We start from the raw sequence: 22,421 nt of genomic DNA, 5'->3' as shown, positions 1-22,421 counted from the left end.
ACAAGTGCAGCCTCTATTGATCGGCCACCACTGATACTTTACTGTCCCCACGGGGTAACTGGTCTTAATCCCACTGAAGACGCGCTGCACAGCACCTGCAGCCAAAAACATGCTTTGATGTTAGGTAGCTTAATTGCATTTGGAATACACGATTGTTTACAGCGAAACTTAACAGGGCCTTTCACGTGTCACTTTTGGCTCCAGATTTTTAGTGAAATTTTATAGCAAAATGATTCACAAAAACTAAAAAAAAAAAATCTTAACAGTTGTTCTTACACTTAAACATTCTCAACACAAATTTAGGCAAACGCGTTGCTGCTTACAGCTCAGGACTTCCTGAAGCAAATGTGAAGGAATACAAGCTGGTACCCTAAACACAGATGTACAATCAAATTAGTTAAACATATCATCATTGGAGTTAACTTTTTAACACATCCTCTCAAGTATGCCACCCCACATTTCACTGAACGCAGTGAAAAATATGAGACAAATAAATCATTGAATCACATGACCTAAGTGTGGAACCTTGTAGAAACAAAGGCTCCAAGCCTGTATCACCTATTATCATGAGACTTCATTCTCAGATCACATGATAACAAATTAAACCATCTCCATGACAACTAAGTAGATAGTAGAAGAGGTCCATGATTCAAGTAAAGTCAATTACATTTATGTTGCGCCACATCACAACAAAATCCAAATACAGCAGATCTAAACCATACTCTTTAATTTATAGCGAACCAACATTCCCCATATGCTAGCAGCAAACTCAGCACAGACCCAGGCTCTGTGAGACAGAAAACTATAAAAAAAAAAGTGTTGAGAATGAATGAATTAGTTGTGAAACATTACCGTCATCAATTTGTAATTTGGACAACATTAAATCTGTCAAGTCCGCTGAATGAATAATGTTGTGACCAACACTGCAGTGTCAGCAGGACAGTGACATCTCTCCATGTTATAGATAGTTCAGTCTTTCATTCTGTTCCACATGATTTGTTTAATAGGAAAATGCATTGAGGGCGGGCAGAGACATGGTCACTGGTCCAAACAATGGAGGCAACACAACCACAGACACCACCGAGTTTGAATATTTCATGCTTCTTTCTTTCCTCGATGCTACAGTCTTTCCAGAGACATGATACATGCATGTGTCAGAATCCACAGCGGCACCGAACATTGCCCCTGACAGACATGCTTGGAAACATTTACAATCCCTCAACCCGCATTAGCTGAATATGAAAAGGGCAACAGGTCCAAACCAATTTGCTAAGACTTCAACATGCTCCAAGTCGCAGACAGCAATTCCCAGTGAACCAGACACGCTTATTAATTGTGTTAATATATTGGATGGGTCTCTCCAGTACAGAACAAAGATGCACAACTGATATGAAGATGGAAATTAGTTCACAGTGAGTAGTAATGTTCACAACAAAGACTCACTACAGCTATTGAGCATATTTTTCGTATTTCCAAATATCTGTGAGAAAGTATCAGGTATCAAGGATGTTTTCTTTATTCAGCTAAACTCAACTGCAGTACCACCAGTAAGGTCTTAGCTGAGCTGGAGTTGGAAAACAATAGGTCAGTCATGCACTTTTTATTACAGCCCTGTTAAAAACACTGAAGGAATGTCCTTTTCCTATTTAAAACTGTTTACCCAGGGACAGACACTCAGCAGAACACAACAAGTGAGACGAGGAGAGAAGCTGACAGCTTGTAAGTGAAAGGTCACCAGTTCACGTCCCAGCATGAAGCCAAAGCTGCTCTTGACGAGCAGGTGAAAAGTAGGGGCAAATCTTCGTCGTATTTTGAAAATGTACGCTTTAATATTTAAAATCCGAAAGCCCTTCAGCATTAGAAATGAATCTTAACTGGGAGCGTCTTCATTTCTGAGGTAGCTGTAGCTGCTCTGTGTTGTATTCTCTTTCACGTGACCATTTAGTATTTTTAACACTGGCCTGACACTCCAGGCCAATCAGCTTGCCAGGCCACTGGGAATTCTCCTGGTGCTCGCAATGGCCAGTTGAGGCCCGCAAGGAGTGGTAATGAAAAATACGCTTCAAAATTAAAAAGTTATGAGCTTAAATTTGAATTTGACAAGAAGAGACGCTTCAGAGTGTGTGTAAAGTATGAAAAAAAGACAAAAGCGTTACAAAAGCGTGGTTACATCACCTCTAAAATGAGACACCCTGCCTCAGGCCAACATGCTGAGTCCGGACACAACAGCTTCTCACAATCTGAGAACAGGAATTAAGTGTTTAGATACACTTGGCAACATGTGGCAGAGTGAGCGCTCACAATGTTGCTTCCTGCCAGCACAACAACGACCATTGTAGGTCAGCTGCTCATCATCACGTCATAACGGCACGCTCTTCACAGGCCACGGTGGTGTTGACGAGTCAGCAGAAATGATCATCACAGATGTAACAGCCAGGTTCTGGAACCAAGAGACCAGCTATTTGAAGGAATAAGAACCTCTTGAAGAAAGAAAAAAGAAATATCCTACTGTGTACATTTTCCTTTGTATTCATGATGATTTAAGCATTGTGAGGGGTGAAAGAGAAAAACTCATTCATGCCAGTCAATTTCCAGAGTCACTTACAATAATAACAGTCTGGGCTGTAGATGTCACCTTGCTCCAGACTGAAATGTCTAAACCATCATTGGACCAATTTCCATGAGATTTGGTTCAGATTTCCATGTTGAATTTTGGTCATTCTCTGATTTTGTTATTCTAGCACCACCATCTGGCTGATATAGTGACATTCACATGACTTCTTCAGTAACTGGATTAGATAGGATTCATTTTTATAATCCACTTCAAGTCAATACCAAATGTATTCCTTCATAATCGTATGACTGGATCCTGTCTTACATCAAGTCATGTGTAAAAGGTTTAGTATTTGTGTGTGCATATATATATATATATATATATATATATATATATCCAAAAATCATGACCCGTTTACTTAATCCACACACCTTTTTATGTGCAGTTTCAAGTAGGAACTATTTTCTTTCTGTATCACGATGCAGCAGGAAGTATGTATCTACTGGCAGACTTAAGGCTGGCTAACTGCCTATTGTTAGAGCTCAGCTGAGGAGAACACCATTTATGTTTTCATCCTGCCCTGTTTCAGGAACAAGCCCCTTGGCCATGAGTAGATACATTTTTCCTCGAAGAAAGAAAATGGCTCCTACATGAAACGCGCAATAAGGTCTGTGGATTACCTATCCCTTTAAAATGCAATGAAAAGAGGAGCTGGTCTCACAGAGCTGCCAACTAGCCAGATTCATTCCTCATTCAGAAACTGATTCAGAAACTTCTATTACGGCTTAACATCATTCACAAGTTCCTTCCGACCAGAACATTTTTGCACAGGGATTTTGACTCCGCTATTGAGCCTGGCCCTCTGACAGCCATATTTTGGGGTGGTCACTGAAGACTTAAAGAGCACAGCTAACCAAGCTACAGTTGTGACCTTCTCTACACTCTGACTGACAACTGATTCTTCTCCAGTGCAGAAAAACCACACCACCATCTCAAAAAACACTGTCTAGGGCATGTGATGGCATACAACTCTTGCTTCAGCCAGAAAGATCTGACCGAAACCCCATTTATATGCATGATTTTTTTTCTTTCATTTTTCATTGATGTTATGTATTTATGTAAGAAACAGATGCAGGGTGTACTTAATGTTTATGTATGAATGCAACACATCACTTTCCAGTGCATTTGCTGATCTGACATCAGTCGGCAGGATGTGAAGACTGTAGGTGCCTTCAAAAGCTGTTACAGATAACTTTTTCACACCGCTTTGGTTATAGTTTGGTTAGCAGTGTTCCCAGGTTTTTTGAAAACCTTGTAAGCATGTGAATCTGAGGAAAGAAAATCAATGCCTTTAGGGTTTTTGAAAGTAGATCGTAAATAGACAGGTCATTGAAAGCACTTGAGTATACAGATTTTGTGCAAGAACAAAAATTGAAGGTCTTTTGACTTAAATGTCAGTAAAACAGGCTATGTTCAGATGTGTGTGTGTGTGTGTCTTCTGGGAAGTGTTCACACATTCTAGTCTCTTTTTAATTGTTGTCTGTGAGCTTCGGTAAAGCCTGACAGTTCTCATTATAAAGCTTTCAGTGTTGTAACTAACCTTTGTCCTTTGTCTTAAACCGTGCTGTGCTGAAGCCTTCAATCTGATGGAATAGGATTTGGAAAATCCTTGAAAAGTTCTTGAATTTGATGTTTAGGGAAGGTGTGGGAACCTTGAGTTAAGCTCCAAAAGCGATCTTGCTAAGGTTAGGGAATGATTTTGTACAACACAGAAAAGTCCTTGTCTGGTAAACGTAAACACAATTTTAGACTTTCACAAATGATTGTCGCCGTCGATTTTCTTGGAAGGGCAGTCTAATTTATTCATTAACATCGATTTATCAGCCCAAAAGACAACATGTGACCTTTTACTTAGGAAGAAGAAACACAGATGAAAAAAGAAAGACGGTAAGGAAGGAGAAGAGACGGAGGCTGACGACAACGCTGCAGTTTAAAAATGTATGAGCCTCCAGACTCCAGCAGATTGCCTGAGTATGTGTGTGTGGAGCACTGTGGTGTTAGCATTTAACAGTCAGAGTAAAGAACAGATGAAGCAGGGACAGTTGAGGGTGAAGTTAAACATATATTCTGCTTTAGTCGTCTTGCATCATGTGCTACGCTTTCTATGAGTGTGTCATTATTTAGCAGGGGACTGCATTGTTTCTCACATTTCACACGCTGTCTGCTGATGATAGAGAGGGAGAGACGCCTCTGCTTGACTTACAATAAAGTCACGTCAGCTGAAGCTCAGTGTAATAGTGATGATCTCCCAAATGAGGAGTAGGAGGAGGAGGAGGAGGACAAAACGTCACAGGCAAGAAGAGGAAAAGAGATAAGTTGTGTTTGGGTCCACCTTATGAATGTTAAGTCCACTCTGATTTCAGTTCTGGGTTTGGTCCCAGAAAAAGCCACTAATTAGCTTGTGCACTAGTAGCTAATATTGTATGTCCTCACTCAGAACAGCCTTCTGCTGCAGTTAATGAGACTACCTTGTCTTTGTGCTTTGCTGAGGCGGCCGTATTCTTTTCTCTATTTGTCATGTTCCTTGTGTCCAGCCCCTTCATAGCATATTGGCTGACTTTCACAGTCTGAGCCATGTATTAAATGTGTGTTTTAAAAATACTATCTGCTAAAAGAGCCTAAAAAGTTCAATGGAGTTGCAGAGAAATCTCTGTGGATTCATTGCTACAATAAACACTTGTATATTACATGTAGTCAAGACTGACTGTGTATAAAGATGGACAACATGAGAACTCCATTAAAAGTGAAGACAAAACATCTGGATCGCCCCCTGGTGGCTGGCTGCAGTACAGGTCATACCCTCCACCCCCCATTTTCTTTTAAGTTTGGCTTCAATTAGTTATTTAATGCTATAAAAAGGGGGAGTGGCCTTCAGTGACACTCAGTTGATTGTTAACTAAATATATATTTAATACACTTATAATCAGTGGTACATCAGACTGTGTTCTGTATCTTCCTTCCTTGATGTGAGGTGTTTCCTGTTGAAACGGAACACTGAGGCGTCAGAGAGAGAAACGCATATTGATAGGATGAGAGATTCTGTCGTCTGTGATGCTTTAGTTGAATAAATATGGATGCCCAAGCCTGAGCCAGCCTTTGTAAAAGCTGGCTGGCTGCAGTTTGAAAATGCCAAAGATCTGATTTGGGCTGTCACTTTGAAAACACAGCCTCATTTCAATAGTTAAAACTATAAATCATTCAGCACAGCACAGAAAGAAAGTGAGAGCCTACACGTCTTCTTCATCCTCTGAGAGAGCCAGTGAGAGCGCAGTGGGAGGGATGGCAGTAGCATCGTGACCAGTAACTCTTTGCACTTGGAAAACAACTCCACATCTCTCCTCCTCCTCCTCCTCCTCTACATTTTCTCTCCTTTCTTCACCTTCTCTCTCCTGTCTGTCCTTCTGCCTCCGTCACCAGGCAACTAGCCTTTCCTCCCTCTCTCTGTTTTTTCTCCTTCTCTCTCATCTTCGTCACTCCCCCTTTTCTCCTGCATTAAACCTCCCTCCTTCCATGGTTACCACTATCTGTAGGTCTTTGTTTTGGCTCATGCAGACACCACAAAAAAAAACACCTTATTTTTTTATTATGGTCTCAAGTGTTTGCATCTGTGTGAAAACCTTTTCAGACATGACATGTAAAGCATCTCTGGCTTCATGTATCTGTTCAAGAAGCCCTGTCTCTGAAAAAATGCCTTCACTTATGACTAATTTGCATAACCAAATAAACTGAGGAAACATAGTGACTATCTGCAAACTGTTCACAGCAAACAAACCATGTCTATAGAACACTAACAGTCGTGGTATTTCACTTGTTTTGCTAGTAGAACTCTCCATGGATGATGTAAATATTTTGCTTTTCCTGCTATGTTCTCAAACTTACTATTATATTGATTCTATTTCAGGAGAAAGGACTCGTGCCTGCTGCTCACCAAGACACCCTTAACTAAAAGGTTAAGGCTGGGAAACGGGACTTTAATCAAACATTGAAAAAGTCAACAAAGACTTGAAGAGCGAGTCAGTACATGTTGACTTCCTTCATATTTACCCAAAATCAACATCATTCATTAACCTCTACTGAAGATGTTCAATAACAAAAGACACTTCACAAGCTATGTTAATAATATGAAATGCGACACATCTCTGTGTGCTAAGTTGGCACAGACCTGCTGAAGCGAGCTTCACTATCTTCTTATATGCCAGTCTTATAAACTCATCTGAAAATTCAAATGTGATTTGACAAACAAGTCACTACCTCAAGTGTGAACCTTAATGCCCACCGGGTGACTGTTTAGCTGTTCATATTCACTGGGTGCTAACTAGCAGCTAGCTAACAGTCATTTGTTCTACCATTTACAAGAACTTGAACTGGCCCACACAGAGTCCTGACCTCAACCCCATCCAACACCTTTGGGATGAACTGGGACAGAGATTGTGAGTCAGGCCTTTTGGTCCAACATCAGTGTCTGACCTCACAAATGCTCTACTGCATGAAGGGGTAAAAATTCCTGCAGAAACACCAAAATCTTGTGGCAAGCCTTCCCAGAAGAGTGGAAGCTAATGGGTAGATGCCCCAATATCGTTGTATATCTAGTGTGTTTTTAAACTTTGGCCATATATTTACATATTTTAGTATGTAAATGATTGATACTTGTGTATGTCTCAGTAGGCATCCTTTTCATCAGATTGTCAGACTTTTAGAGTAACAATCTCAGCAAAAAAAAAGAAGCACAAAAACCTTTGACAATGGGAGCTGCTCCAAAGGATTATGTTGCAGCCGGTAGAGCAGTGCTGTGGCTGCCTGTTGAGGTGAACTATTGCACCAATTATAGGGCGCAGGTTTAAAAATACAGGAAATTCATCTTGTCTTTTTTTTCTCCCACTAAGTGATTATGTCTGAAAGGTTTTTGCAGATCTGCTTTGCAGCAAAATTTAAAGGATTTGTTTGCCTCAATGTAATGAAGTAGATAGATTTATTCATCGGGTTAACCATAAACATACTCATATTAGTTTGTTGATAAATTTCCAGAATATTTATTACAAGACAATTTTATAGTCACATAAAGGTGCACATACTGTGATAAGCCAGCCTAAGCTGTGACTGACTAGCACTGGATCTTACTGGATGTCGCAGGGTTTCTTCGAAACTCTTTGACTCTTATGGTTTGCAAAGTGTTTCAACTTCAAATAAACTTCACGTATGACTCTCTTTCACCTTGTATCTCTTTTTTCCCTCTCTCCCCATTCCCTTTTTTACTCCTCTCTTTCTCTTTGAATATCATTTCATCGCCGGCTCTCCTCTCCTGCTCCATCTCTCTTTCTACCCCTCTCTCACTAAACTCTCTTTGGGTTCATTCGTATCCAAACGAGCACAGTTTTCCCTTGAAGCCGTGCCTACAATAAGCCATGCAGAGACTTCTGACGCACATCAAGAAAACTCCACACAGCAAGAGAGGGAGGAGATGAAGGATCAGAACAAGTCAGAAAATCCTCACTGCCCTTTACACTTAAAAAGGAAAAGAAGTCAGATATGGTAGATCAATCAACCAAAATGTTAAAAAGGATTTTTGATCGAGTTTCATGTTATAATAATCAAATACAAATGTACAACACACTGTATACACAAATGAAAAAAATTACAAAAGAAGTAACAGTACAGCTGGAGTTTGTATGTTTGACCTTAACTTTTCTAAATTCGGGTTTACTATATTTTTGTGTTGTGGTTTTATTTGTAATAATTTCATTTGTAGTGAAGTTTACAGTTTAAATTTGACTGTTTCATTCACACTACTGTCATAAGAGGGCTTTGCAATACAGAGGGAAAAGTTATGGTATCTATGTAAAGAAAAAAAAAATCATATTTATAATCACCGGTAAAAGACTATAAATATACCATTGTCAATTGCAGTTCTGAATTAAGGATATTGATATCTGCCTCAGAGGAACAGCCAATATTTGAGATCACACACACACACACAAACAAAGCACTCCCCAGTGTGGCATTTCAGTGAATACAGTACATCAACTGCTGCTGGTTACATTCATTATTAATATGCTGCAATTAGTTTCTAATCTGCTGCTTCCTTTTACAGCACAGACACAGCCTGATTACCAGACAAATAAATACATCCTAAAGACATTAAGAATTAATAAAATGTGCTCAGTTATGAGAAAATTCAGTGATAAGTCCAAGTCAGTTCTTGGCAAAAGTGAGAAAGTGCATTTTGTGCCTGTTTTCTTCTACCAGTCTCATTTAGCTGCATGGTAAAAGAAAATATTAATCCAGTTCTGCAGAAAAGTCCTTTTGAAATGCTAAAACACACGCCCATTTCCCCCCTCTGTGTAGTAAGGGAAAGAAAAACAAAACAAAACAAGGATGGTAGCAGATCACAAAATGTCAAGGCAGCAGTTTAATAGAGGATCACTCTGCCCTCGCCTGACTTCTGTCTGTCACAGTACAGAGAGAGTTGAGGAAATCTAAAAGAATATACTGTGTAGAAAAATCAAAATGTCAACCCAGAACCAGAGGACCTCACAAATGCTGCACTAAGGTTCTGCTTGGAGGTGTACGGGTAAAAGTGGGGATAGAACACAGGAAAAAAAAGGGAGAGAGTCATTTATCCTGTGAGATTCTGGCAGAGAAATAAAAGAAGTCTACCACATGAAAGACAGACAGAAGCAAAAAGAGAGAATGAACGACTGATGCAAGAAAGAGACAAACAAGTACAGACTGTGTTTAGTCCCACGGTGCATTCTTGGCATTGATATATAGACCTCATTACTTTTCAGTTTATTAATTCACGGAAAGTTTAGCTAAAAATGATCTCAGTTCTCTAGTTCCCCAGTTGATTGGATGCTTTCATCTTCTCTATCAAGACTTTAATAATGTTCTTAGCTACAAGGATTATTAATCAACATCAGCCCCATACAACCTGTTACATTAAGGACCATTCTAGTGTAAGTGAAGTTTTCACCACTCACTGGCTCACGTACTCTTGTTACCGGCCAATATTCGATATGAATAATTTAATCTGCGGTCTCTATTAAGGTAGATCAGATGAGCCAATCACATTTACAGTTTCTCTGTGCACTGCTAAAACCCCATAGCAGACTGCAGCGCTCAAAGGGTGCCCCAACGGAGTCCTTAGCCAACGAGGCTACAGAAAATGTGGTAGGGACAAACATGACTTAGTGAATGACAAACTGAACTGAGTGCTGACCACAATGAAGTGTGTCTACTCACGTTGCTGTTATAGTTACTGGCTATATGAAGATTCTGAAATGCTTGTAACTGAGGGCACAGATGGATTGGTATCCCCCCAAACAACTTGCTGGCACCACCAAAAGCTACTTAGCTATTAGCAGCCAGCAGCAGCAGAGGACTGCAGTGTGTTTGGCTAAGGGAGCTAATAGGTTAGAGTTGAGCTAAACACACAGGAAGCGTTAAACAGTGAATTGTTTAGCCTAACCAATAAAATGGCTGGGCCAATGCTATCGTCCAATATTAGCTTATCACAGATGCTGCATTTAAGTATCACAATATGCCAGCCTTTAACTTACAAGGGCGATGCAGATAAACCCAGAATTGTTTAGTGGACTCGAGGCAGATTTAGGCAGACTTTGCAGATGCCCTAGCTATCCTTACCACAGACTACTACCACCCACAAGAACAGACACAAGCTTGACATATTTGCCAACACCTCCATGGATGTTAATAAAAGATTTCAAGCGTCACTTGAACCTCCAGAGTTTCAAAGTTATTGGGGCAGCTTTGTCAGTAAGGACATCAAGGGGCATCAAGGCAAAACTGAGAAAAATTCTGAGTGTTTTTTTCCCCAACTCTGTAACATCTCGTAGTCTGAGCAGTACAGACTAAAAACAAAGGTCTATATATATAACAATGACAAATCCATCCCAATGTACAGTTTTGAATGTTCTTGGTAGACCAGAGTTACTACAAGTCAAAAGGATTGATGTATTCTGCAGTGGATACCTAAGAAGGTTATTTGCCATTTTGTGGCATAATTAGACCACAATGAAATGACTTAAGAAACTGCAATTGCCGTGCCCTATCCTATGAAGCAAAAATGGCACAGAACTGCGGGGGGACGTGGGGTGAGGAACAGATGAATCTCACTTGGTGGGGAAGGTGAACGTTTCTTGTACATGCACCCATACACAAATGCCAAGGATGTGTCAGTTAAACTGAGAGCTATCACATTTGCGAGTTAGACTGTGTCACTATGTCAAGCTGTCTGTTAATGAAACGACAGAGCTTGAAGACCTGTCTCAGCTTGTGTCCTTTAAATCAGTTTTCTGGGGATTTTTTGGGTTCCCGGTCAGTTAAAACAAGCTCATCTACACTTCCTATTGAGTAAAATCTGGCTTATATGGAAGGGGGGTAATTGAGAGTAAAAATATCTGAGAGGTAAATATGAGAACTATTCGGTTCATTGTCTGAAAAACAGTAAACGGGGCAAAGTGTCAAATAAGCCCTAAATTTGTTCAAAATGACTGAGTCAGTTTCATGTTATTCGGTTATTTTGTGCATCCAGCTGCCTGATTTCATGTTTGGACACCACAGTGTAAGGATGGACAAACACCATCCATCTCAAAGATCCCTCAGAGAACAGTGTGCTTCGCCTCTATATAAATCAACTTTAGCCCCCATCATTAAAAATAGCACTACACAGCAAAGTGTTTTCTGTCATGACAAGAAGTAATCCTGGTATTTTTGAGGGAGGAGAAAAGTGGCAACCGAGGGGAGAGAATGTACTGCCAAGCTGATGTACTGCCACAAGAACAGTCTTCATCATCGATCCTACAGTCCTACCCAGACTTCACAGAGTTCTCTTTATCTCAAGTGGGCCATTTCTTGGTCACAGTCTCACAGTCAGAGTTCCTTAAAATGCATTTCTATGTATGCTACTGCTGCAAAACTCTTACAATCCAAACAACAAAACATTTCATTTGTCATTGTCAAAACAAGTCAAACATAGTGTTTTGGTCCTTTCAGCAGGATTGTATTACTTGGCACTGTCTTCAATTATGTTTTCTGATCAGTTCAACAACTGAACACCATGTGTGACTTCGTGAGTCTTTTATTCTGTCTCTGTATAGTCTTTGTCATCATAACCCTGACTGCAAAGGTCACGGCACTTGTATGACGACAGTGTTGACAAACCAGAGCCATTCATAATTTTACACTGACCTTGACAGCAAAGTGGGCTATTTTCATACTTCAACCTACATTACTTAGATCCAGCTTTCAGACAATTTGGTGCTTCAGTTTGCGGTAGCTGAGAAGTGGGTCTGCAGGGGGCCATTGCACACAGAAAGCTGCATAGATTACAGTGAGAATATTGCAGCGTAGTCTCACAACTTAAGAATGACGAGATGAAACGCAGATCGTGACGATTAATAACTTTAGTAAGTTAAAAAAAGGGAAAAAACACAATACAAACTGACCAGCAAACAAGGAGAACAGCTGACGCTGCCGGCCACAAACATCAACAGAATACATCTGACGGACGTTATGACGTCGTATGTTCTTTCTGCTTCTCAAGCATTGTGGGTAATGAAGTTCATTCACTTAAATAATAATATATTATACATATAGATAAATCAAATAACGTACACATTTAACTAATATCTTCTAATATCTATCTAATGATAGATATGATTTAATTAATTTATTAACTCTCGTGATTCTTCTAAATAAATTCTCAACAGAGAGTGTATCTGTTGTGTAAGATGTGTGAATGAAAAGCACGTCTGATAAGCCTGAGGTCTCAACATGGGTTAAGTCTTTAAACCCCCCCCCCCCCCCCCCCCCCCCCCCCTCCCTCAACCCCTCTCCTGTTTATCCGGCTGTAAATTATGCAGCCTGACTGGCTGGACTGAGCGACACACTCGAGATCAAATCGTTAACCCGAATGTGTCACAGCATGTCCATCTTCACACCAACTACAAACACTGCAGAGAGCTGAAAGCAACACAAAGGCTTGGAATGGTTACAAATGTGGCTGCAACTAACTTTCGTTTTTTCAATTAATGTATTTAATCTGTATCATGACAACTTCACAGTGTCAGAACCGATCTTTTCATTATGTACAGCGGCTTCATCAAAGCTTTTTCACCAATAAATATATTGTAACCTAGCTCATTAGCTCTAAAGAAAACAGGAAGAAAATGGGGGAGGGTTGGCTCCAACCTGCTACTGAGCCTTTTTCTCAACCAGATTTATGCTGCCAAAAATGTGCATTACTAAAACTTAATTCTGCCAATCAGGAAAACCCACATGTACCACACTTGACTTGGAGAGGAGTGCTCCTGCAGTCAAGGCTCTCGCTATCAGGTGGAAATCTTATTTATGCATTAATCATCTTAGGAAGGCTGAATCCTGCTGGTTCTGGTCAATACACTGCAGGTGGGTGGCAGGAGGAGGAGGAGGAGGAGGAGGAGGAGGGAGAGTCAGTGACAGAGAAAGACAGAGAGTGAAAAGAAAAGGGCACACTGGTTAGGGAGAGCCGTCCCAGAGTTATAAGGTCACAAAGAATCATCACAGCGAAACACCAAACCTGTGCCCTCACAGGCTGTAATTCTCTCTGGATAAACTGGATTCTCAAACATTACCATGGAAACTGCTGATACGCCTCATGAAAACTAAATGACCACAGCATAAACGGTTTTAAGACCTGAGACTGTACAAATAGTTTGAGTGTGACTCCAGATTACTGTTATCTCAGTCTTATTGCTATCATTGAGCCCAGAATAGGGGCTGGATGTATGGTCTGTGGTGTCTGATGGTCTGTGTCTCTGACGATATTATTATGACGTCCTCTGTATGGTGTCCTGTAATAATATCAAAGACAGACTGTTAGTGTGGATCCCTTGCAAAAAGGTCTGGATAGGATTCAGAGAGATATTCTTCCGACAAAAAAAAAACACTTTACACACCTCTGAAGTGGGCAAAATGTCACTGAGATAGACACAAAATGAAGCTCACTGGATTCACACACACCATCATTCATCACCGCTCGCCGTCATACAAGGCTCGGCGTGGAAAAGAGATCCTGAGCGACAAGCGTGTTAACCTTAAACATTATGTGGCGAAACAGAATCACCAAAAATCACAGGCTGCACACAAAGCCAGCTCTCAGAGCGTCCTACTCCCTCCATCAGGGCTGCAACGACATTCATCACTCAGTCTATACAACATCAAAAAAAAACTGTGAAATGCTCATCACAATTTCACAGAGTCCAAAGTGACTTCAAACTTCATTTGTCCAACCAGCAGTGCAAACCCAAAGTCTCTTCATTTACTGTCAGAAATGACAGAAAAGCAACAAATCCTCACATTAAAGAAGCTAGAACCATTAAATCTTTGACATTTTTTGGTTTTAAATAATAATAATTTAAAAAAAAAAAGAGTTGACAATCCACTTTGTCTTGATCAACAAATCGATTCATCGACTAACTGTTGCAGCTCGTACCTTTCTCTGAAACGGGCGGAGGTTCGGAGTCTGCTGTGTGTCCTCACTGCACCACTCTACAGCAGCTAAACAGGAACCTGTGGAGTCACGGCGATGAGCCAGCACACAGCAGCACTGTCTCTTTAGCATTTAACTGCCACTGGTCAACTTTTAAGTCCTGTGTTTGTACACACTTTCTTTTTTTTTTTGTCTACATGCGATGTGTTCTTTTTTTTCAGCGCACTTGATGTTCTTATATGTGCTGTATTCCCTAAGCAGGCCGCGCACCAGCAACAGCAAATTATGATTACTGCTTATATTAAAGGACAATAAAGTTTTGAATCTCAAAGTAACAGAACCATTGAGAGCAAAGCACAGTGGGTGCTGTCATTCCAGGAGGAAACATCTGCATTTCTGCCAATACGAATGCGTTCACATATTGATCCCAATCTCCTTCTGTGGATATCAGTTACATCAGTTAGTTGGACATTGTTTATCATTTACTTACTGACTACTGACAGGACTTAAGGATGCACCTGTGCTCACAGCAGGCTGTCTTATCTCTGTGAGTCTTATCACCATGTGGTGTTTACATGGAACATAGCTAACCTGGTTATTTATACATGATTTTTATGCTGCCGTGTGAGCAAATGAAAATGCAAATTAAGCAGCAGCAGCCAGTAGTTTCAATTAATATGATGGCAAGTGTCAGCCCCCAGAGTGTCTCCCTGCAGAGTCTGCCTGCAGGCTCTTTTCAGCATCAGCTGTTGCGAGCGGCGAGGGTTGTCGCAAACATTCATGTGACAGAGTTTTACTCTGAATAGCCTCTCTAAAATCTCTCCAGTTCTCTATAAACTGTCACAGTGGAGCATTACTCACAGGAGTCATGAACACACACTGCTTGGCTTGAAGACAGACAATAAGTTTGGAGAACAGAGCGCTAACAGTTGTATCCGTGTCAGCATCTCGTATTTACAGTAAATCTGACAGGACATGAATGCTGCATCAGACGGAGCCGCTGTAAGGTGACACGAGAGGACTTACAACTGAAAAACAGCTGCTGCAGCCACAGTTTTTGCTGATTAATTCGTCTTTTCATGAAATTCGAACAAATGAATTTGAGGAAGTTGAGGTCTTCCATGTATAATAACAACACCAGCAGGGATAACAAACCCAACAGCCAAATGTAATCTGTAATTTCCATTACGAGTCCATCAGCGAGGAATCACCTCGGATTGATACCGGAGACGTAAAACAATAAAGCTGCCAGCAGCTCAAGGGACGGTGAGTGCATTACCAAAGCAATAAAGGCTGCTTCCACTAATTATCCCTGCTCCTTCCCTCTTTGTTTACAAACTGATTTATGAGTCAACAAATATCCTGAGTCTGCCTATGAGACAGAGAGAGACACTCATTACTGTCAGGGTGGCAGAGGAGCTGCTCATGCGTGGATCTGAAATATTAGCTCTCATTCAAGGAAACACCTGGCGGGACAGTTTGAGGTGCGTTTGAAACGAGCACAGATGCGGGCGATTTGAGGTATATTTGTAGCAGAGGCTGAAAAATTATACACGCACGCAAAAAATTCTGTCTCATTAACGTACAATCCAGGGGTGGACCCAAACATATGTCCAACACCCCCACAAACGTCACACCGCTTCATCTCAGTCAAATCTGAAACACACTGACATCCCACACACACACACACACTCGAACTGCTACGATCAGAGGAATTTACACTCTGCAGAGTCCATCAAGAGCAGAATTCATGTTACAAAGGAGCTCAGGATCAGGTGAGTAAAGGTGAATGATGTCTGTACAAGCGTGAACAAGAACTGTGAGCAGCCAAGGCAGCATGAGGAGCAGTCAGGTTCAAATTCACCTTTCATTGTTTTACACCAGATTAGCCGGACTGTGCAGGAACCAATGGGACGAAGCTATGGAGCATCTAAGAAGTGCATGTCATGGAAGTTTTGGGGGTTTTTTTCAGTTTTTTTTTTTTAAACAGACATTTCAAACCTAATTTACCTTCTGCCTACTGCATGCTCAGTCTCCTCTTAAAATGAAAAATGTGCAACAGGTGACCATGAGCTTTCATGGTCTGTTTCATGTCATCACAAATCGCACTCAAACAAACTTTGCACTCGTCTACTCATCATCCTCCCATTATGTGCAACTTGCACGCACATCTTTCAGTTTCTAAAGAAAATCATAAAAGTTTGAATTCTCCAGTAACCTTCTGTTCTGTACACACTATGGAGGGGGGGGGCCACTCTCCTTTTATTTAAACTCACTTTATCTGGAAGTGGATTTCAAATACAAATCATGTTCTGTCGTTTGATTCACTCTGTAGCATCATCTACATGAGCTACACTTATTGACACGCAGGCTTTGAAGAGTGGAAGCATAGAAAATAAGCGAATGCAGCCACAGCAGTATCTTAAAACATGCATCACAATACTCAAGCGTATCAGTATTTCCTTACGCCTCTAAGAAAAGCTATTTTAGAAATGCCGTGGACATAAAAACTGAAGGAGAGGCATTCAGCAGTTTAAGAAGAACTGCTTCTGACTGGATATGTCTCCACGGCGACCACAGCTACTGTATGGAAGTATTAACTGTTCGATCAATCAAGATTTCTCAGTTGAAATGCTAAAGGCAGATGGCCGCGACGTCAAACTACAGTCGATTTGCACTGTACAGGAGACTGCTGTGCGTCATGCTAACAGACACCTACTGGCTGAGCGTCACGCTGTCCACAGTTTTCTATTCTGCTTCGATGGTGAGAACTGAAAAACTGAGGGTTAAAGTCACTTTTCCATTCAAGCTCCAAAACACAATTCACCCCGACTCAACAAAACAGGAAATACAACTACAGAGCCAAAACTATGTGGATACACAAAGAGCTCTAACAGCCCCAGAAATCTTTAAATCATAAATATTTCTCTAAAACCCTATGCATCACTGACTAAATAAGCAACAACTATAGCTTAAAATGTTTAGATGTTTACATAAGAAATGAAAAGTTTGTTGGATGGCGCTGAGGTCTGTGCAGGCCAGTCAGGTTGTTCCACACCACCCTGACCAAACCAATCTTTCATGGAGCATTGTGCACAAATGTATCGCTATGTTCACAAGAGTGGAGGAGAGACACACTGCTGATACAAAGTGGACAAAACACACGACTGTCTAAAATATCAATACATGTTGCCACGTTAAAAATGTCCCCTTCTGGGAACGAAAAGGGATCTTAGGAAACCATCAAAACAGCTCCAGGACAAAAAGTAGTGAAGACTGATACATATTAATCTCATTTCTTTACAATCCTCTTATGGATTTCAGGATTACACACTCCAACCAGGTGAAGTATCATGCGTGTGTGTGTGTGTGTCTCCCTCTCTCTCTCACACACACACACACACGTGCATACACACCCACACAGACTTCACATACGAACACATTGTATAGCAACTGTAGAGAGCAAAAAGCATGACCGATCACGTGTACACACACACACACACACACACACACACACACACACACACACTGAGTAGCGACTCGTTTGTTTAAAGAACACAGAAGAGCTCAGTGGCTTTGCGGGTTGCACACACCGCTCCTCAGCAGATCCTCCAGCAGCCCCTGCGCCGGGCTATGACTCATACTGCCAGCTTTCTACCGGTGCTGGAAAAGACACCGAAACGCACCAATAAACAACAACAACCAAATCTGCATCGGGGCTCGACCCGATTGCTCACGGCACATCCCCCCTTCTCTTTGGCTCTTACCTTTCTTTGACGTGACAGAAACAAACTCAGATCCTCCTCTCAAGTGTCTGCTGCTGCTGCTGCTGCTGCTGTTGCTGCTGCCTGGCCAGTTCGTCTCCTCCTCCTCCTCCGAGACGTCGCATCTCTCCCACAGTGCTGATGGAGAGGGAAATCCGCGCAGAAAGCACCAAACCTGCCCGGGGCTTCGGTGTGACGATCCGGCGGATTGTGTGGTGAGGGTGCGGGCTGAGGAGTGCTGGAGCGTGCCTCTGAGAGTCCAAAGAGTCTGATGGATGTCGCTCTGCTTCCTCGAGGGGTGGAGGGTTGTCGCTGCTGCCGCATTCACGGACTCCTCAGAAACTCGGATGTCTCACAGTTAGCACACAGGTGCTTCCGTGTGCTTCTTATGATTTACATTTAGCAGCCACAGCGTTAAAACCGCTGACTGATGAAGTGTGACATAAATCATCTATTTCTTTCTTTTCAATGCAACGTTCTGCTGGGGAACCTTGGGTCCTGGGGTAGTAAACTAATAAGTAATTCAACTAGTAGTTTTACTACATGTGTAGTATTTTGCTGGTAGAAATTTCATTTTTATTGGGTGTAACCAGCCTTTCACCTGTTGTCAGGTGGGACAGGCTCCAACCCCTCAGTGTCCCCACATGGAAAAGCGGTATAGAAAATAGCTGGCTCAATGGATGTACTTTGTCAATTTTCTTTTTTTTTTTTTTCAGCTACTTTTTCTGAGTAGTTCATCATCCTCCAGTGTGAAGCAGTCCTTAGTCTGTGAAGAGTAGCTTCACTCACCTCTCTCTCTGTTATTCAAGTGGATGTTCTTTGACACATACCATTGAGAGTCCTGTCTCTCACCCATTCATCCACCACAACGGTTCTACCTAAGGAAAGAGGATTTCTCGCAGAAAACGTTCTATAAACACACACATAAAAGTAGTAACTATGTCGGTGTGGTGTTTAGAAGACACTGTCTGCAGTATGCCAGCTGTAGAAAGTATCAGCAGCTATAGTGAATTTCAGACCCTGTGTGGTCTTGATGGGTTTGATGTCAGGAAAAAAAATCTATCTAAAAGCACCTTTAAAGTTCACTAATTGACACAACACACTTGAAGTGTAAAATCCACAGACAGCCTACTGTTTAATGTTGTGCAAAAGTATGCACAATAACAAATTCTGAAATTCACTGGGTACAGTAGATTGTACTCTGCTCATACAGCTCACAACAGCAACAACAAAAAAAAATGGATATTATATTCACATATTCAGCTCCAGACGAGATGTAAAGCTGATAAATCTTACATCATGTGAAGGCAGCACTCTGCGTGTGTATGGAGGCTACACATTTGGCATCCAACCTGAAAAGATGTGAGCCTACAAGGTCCTAGCGCCTACAGGTTACTTCCTCATTCATTGAGGCCTAAGCGTTCAACAGGTGGAAACTCAAACAATCCTTGCACGAGTAATTTACACGATTAAATAAAAAAGAACTGAAGAGAAATGTTCTGAAAATGAAAAGAAATTGTTACTGGATGCTTCAGCTTATAGACGTTATTTAACAACAGGATACTTTCAGGAAGAGTTTGGTGACCGCTCTGAAGTTCTGTTTAGTTTTAAATTGTGACTCAGCAGCAGTCACAGTTCCGCTCCGGACTTCACACATTCTTCACCCTGGACGCACTCTGTTCATTTGTGTCAGGGAGATTGATTGTGTTTGAGTACTCTCAGATCTATCTCTGAGCGCACACTTGTCAAATTTTGGTTATTGCTTTGACAGTTCTGTTCTGACTTGCAATATACAGCAAGAAAATACCAATGGAGTTTCTTGAAGGATGAATCTACAGATCCATCCCAGGTTATGTGAGAGAAAATCCAACATTTTTTAACTAAAACCAAAAGTAACATTGTCTTACTTCCTCCTGTGTTGTTGTTTGACACACCTGTTTATGATCAAGTTCTGCAAATCTGCTGGTTTCTAAACAGTTAAAGTGTCAGGTTAGATCTGCTATCCTTCCAAGCCCACACCAGTATAGAATGTCATATATACAGTGTTTTTATATATATAACACCTCACTGATGATGGGGCTCCTGAGGCTTCAGCAGAGGAACAGATTCAACACTGGATGTCAGTAAAAGTACACTGAAAGAATGGCAAGCTACTGAGACACAGTGCGTCAACAATAAAAATATCAGCTATAAAAGGAGAGACATTGAGGTTGAAAGCCTGATGCTCCCCTAAGGCATACCTCCTTATGTTAAATTGCAATGAAATTATAGTGCTTTTAATGCGTCTGTGACACTCTGAAGTGTTTTGAAAATTCATTTTAATGACTTTAACCTACAGACATCATAAAGTCCTCAGCTTGGTGTGAGACTATGCCAAGAATTTGAGAAAGAAGCAAAAGGAGCCTCTCATGTCCCAACTACGTAGTCCACAAGAGGTGATGATAGAAGTTGTCCCCAGTCCTGTGGTTGTCCTGTGTCCTGGGATTCTGGCTGTTTCATCAACACCATCTTTTAATTATGTCTTCTCAGAAACTCAGCACAATGTCTGTTGGGGTTACACGGGAAGTTCCGGACTGGGTTTCCACCTCTCTCACCACTGTGGACCGCAGAGCCACCAGTTTGAACACAAACTTACATGTGATGTAGCAGTTGATGTTCCTCTTGAACTCCAGGCTTACACATATCCTCAATGTAATTACTTTCACTTCTCATATCCTGCAAAAAAATCCTTTTTGTAATATATCCACTGGATTTAAATTTCTAGTCTACTGTCATTGGGAAAAAATGAGTATATTGATTGGTGGATGATGCATTTGTAGGCTGCTGCTGAAAGGGTAATCATCATTTCCCTGTCGTAAGCACTATGGTGAAGCAGTCACTCTGTGTAGCATTGTGATGTGAGAAACCACTGATTTCATCTCCTATTAATATCAAGTAAAACTCCTTTTCTTTTTCATCTTCAGGCCACCGCTGCATCACATTCTGCACTGTGATTAAATCTCAGATGCTTAACCAGGTTTGTGTTGCTGCCACAGTGCTCTCACAGTCCTCCCACACACATCACATACGGCGTCGTTGCTGTTCGGAGAAGTGAAAAAGCACCACACATGACAAGCATTTGCAGCCAGCGTCGATGTCAGCTCCTCTGTGAGGTACACCTTTAGAGAGCCATAGTTCACATGTGACCATGAAAGGCGGAAGGAGAAGTAGTTCCTTTCAAATGGGTGTTATTTAGAGGAGATCCTAGTGATAGCTACTTGTTACTTTCTGAAAAAGGACACATTTACCCAACAACTGATCCTCTAGGGATTGGAAGTATTGATAATTCTGTATCAATCCCACACCACCAGTATAGTCCTTTTTTTTAAGCAAAGGGCTGTAATTATATTGTACAATACAGATAACCCTAAAACAGGTAAACAGGTGAGTGGGTCTGCAGCTGAGCTGTCCCAATTTTGCTTTGAGCTAAATGCTGAAGTCATCATACATAGTAGATGAAATGTGCCTAAAAACATTTCAGACTGTAGTTGTGATTACAGCTAATGAGACGTGGACGGTTTCTGTCAGCTACAATATTTTCCACTTGGTGAAAAGAACAACAAATGTCTGCTAAAATGGCTGCAAAAACACCATTGCTGTGGTGTAAATTAAATGAAAAACAGCATTTTTTAAATATTATAATTAAAAGGAGCTATAGGTCTTTTATGTTTGATTAAAGATATTGATTACCAATTACCAATAAGCAACATGATTTTAAAATGCAGCAATTCAGAGCCAACATTCTGATTTATCTGGCGTGAATACAGTGCTAACAACAACAGCCATAACCAGCTTCAAATAATGTGGGAATACTATCCATCCATCCATTTTCTATACCGCTTTATCCGTCAGGGAGCTGGAGCCTATCCCAGCTAACTACAGGCGAGAGGCGGGGTAACACACAAAGACAAACAACCACACACTCTCACCTAGGGGCAATTTAGAGTAGCCAATTAACCTGTGCATGTTTTTGGTATTGTGGGAGGAAGCCGGAGTACCCAGAGAAAACCCACGCAGGCACAGGGAGAACATGCAAACTCCACATAGAAGGGCCCAGACCGGGATTCGAACCTGGAACCCTCTGGTGCTGTGAGGCAACAGTGTTAACCACTGCACCACCGTGCCGCCCATGTGGGAATACTATGAAATCCAAATTCCACCCTGTCCTCTTGGCATAAATGCAGCAAAAGGCAAGATGATGGGCAAAAAGAAAAAGATTTCAGAACATTCTCACCCCAGTTCAATGATGTAATGTTAATTGATCCTTGTCAACCATGGGAATGTAAGTCTAAGTCTGTAGTCAAAATAATAAAGTTAAAATAATCAAATAATTAAACAAACAGGGAAACAACAAGACACATAACTGGAAGATAGAAACTGACCAGCAAAGACAAATCAACAAACTTAAACTGAAGTAATCAAAATTAAGCCGAGGGGGACACCTTGTGGGGATGCACAGATATGACAAAGAAGCCTATTCAAACTCTGGGTCCAGCAGACGATATTTCATTTCCCA

This window comes from Scatophagus argus, chromosome 20, assembly GCF_020382885.2.
Source record: "Scatophagus argus isolate fScaArg1 chromosome 20, fScaArg1.pri, whole genome shotgun sequence".
Lineage (NCBI taxonomy): Eukaryota > Metazoa > Chordata > Actinopteri > Scatophagidae > Scatophagus > Scatophagus argus.
Note: the sequence above shows the minus strand (reverse complement) of the source record.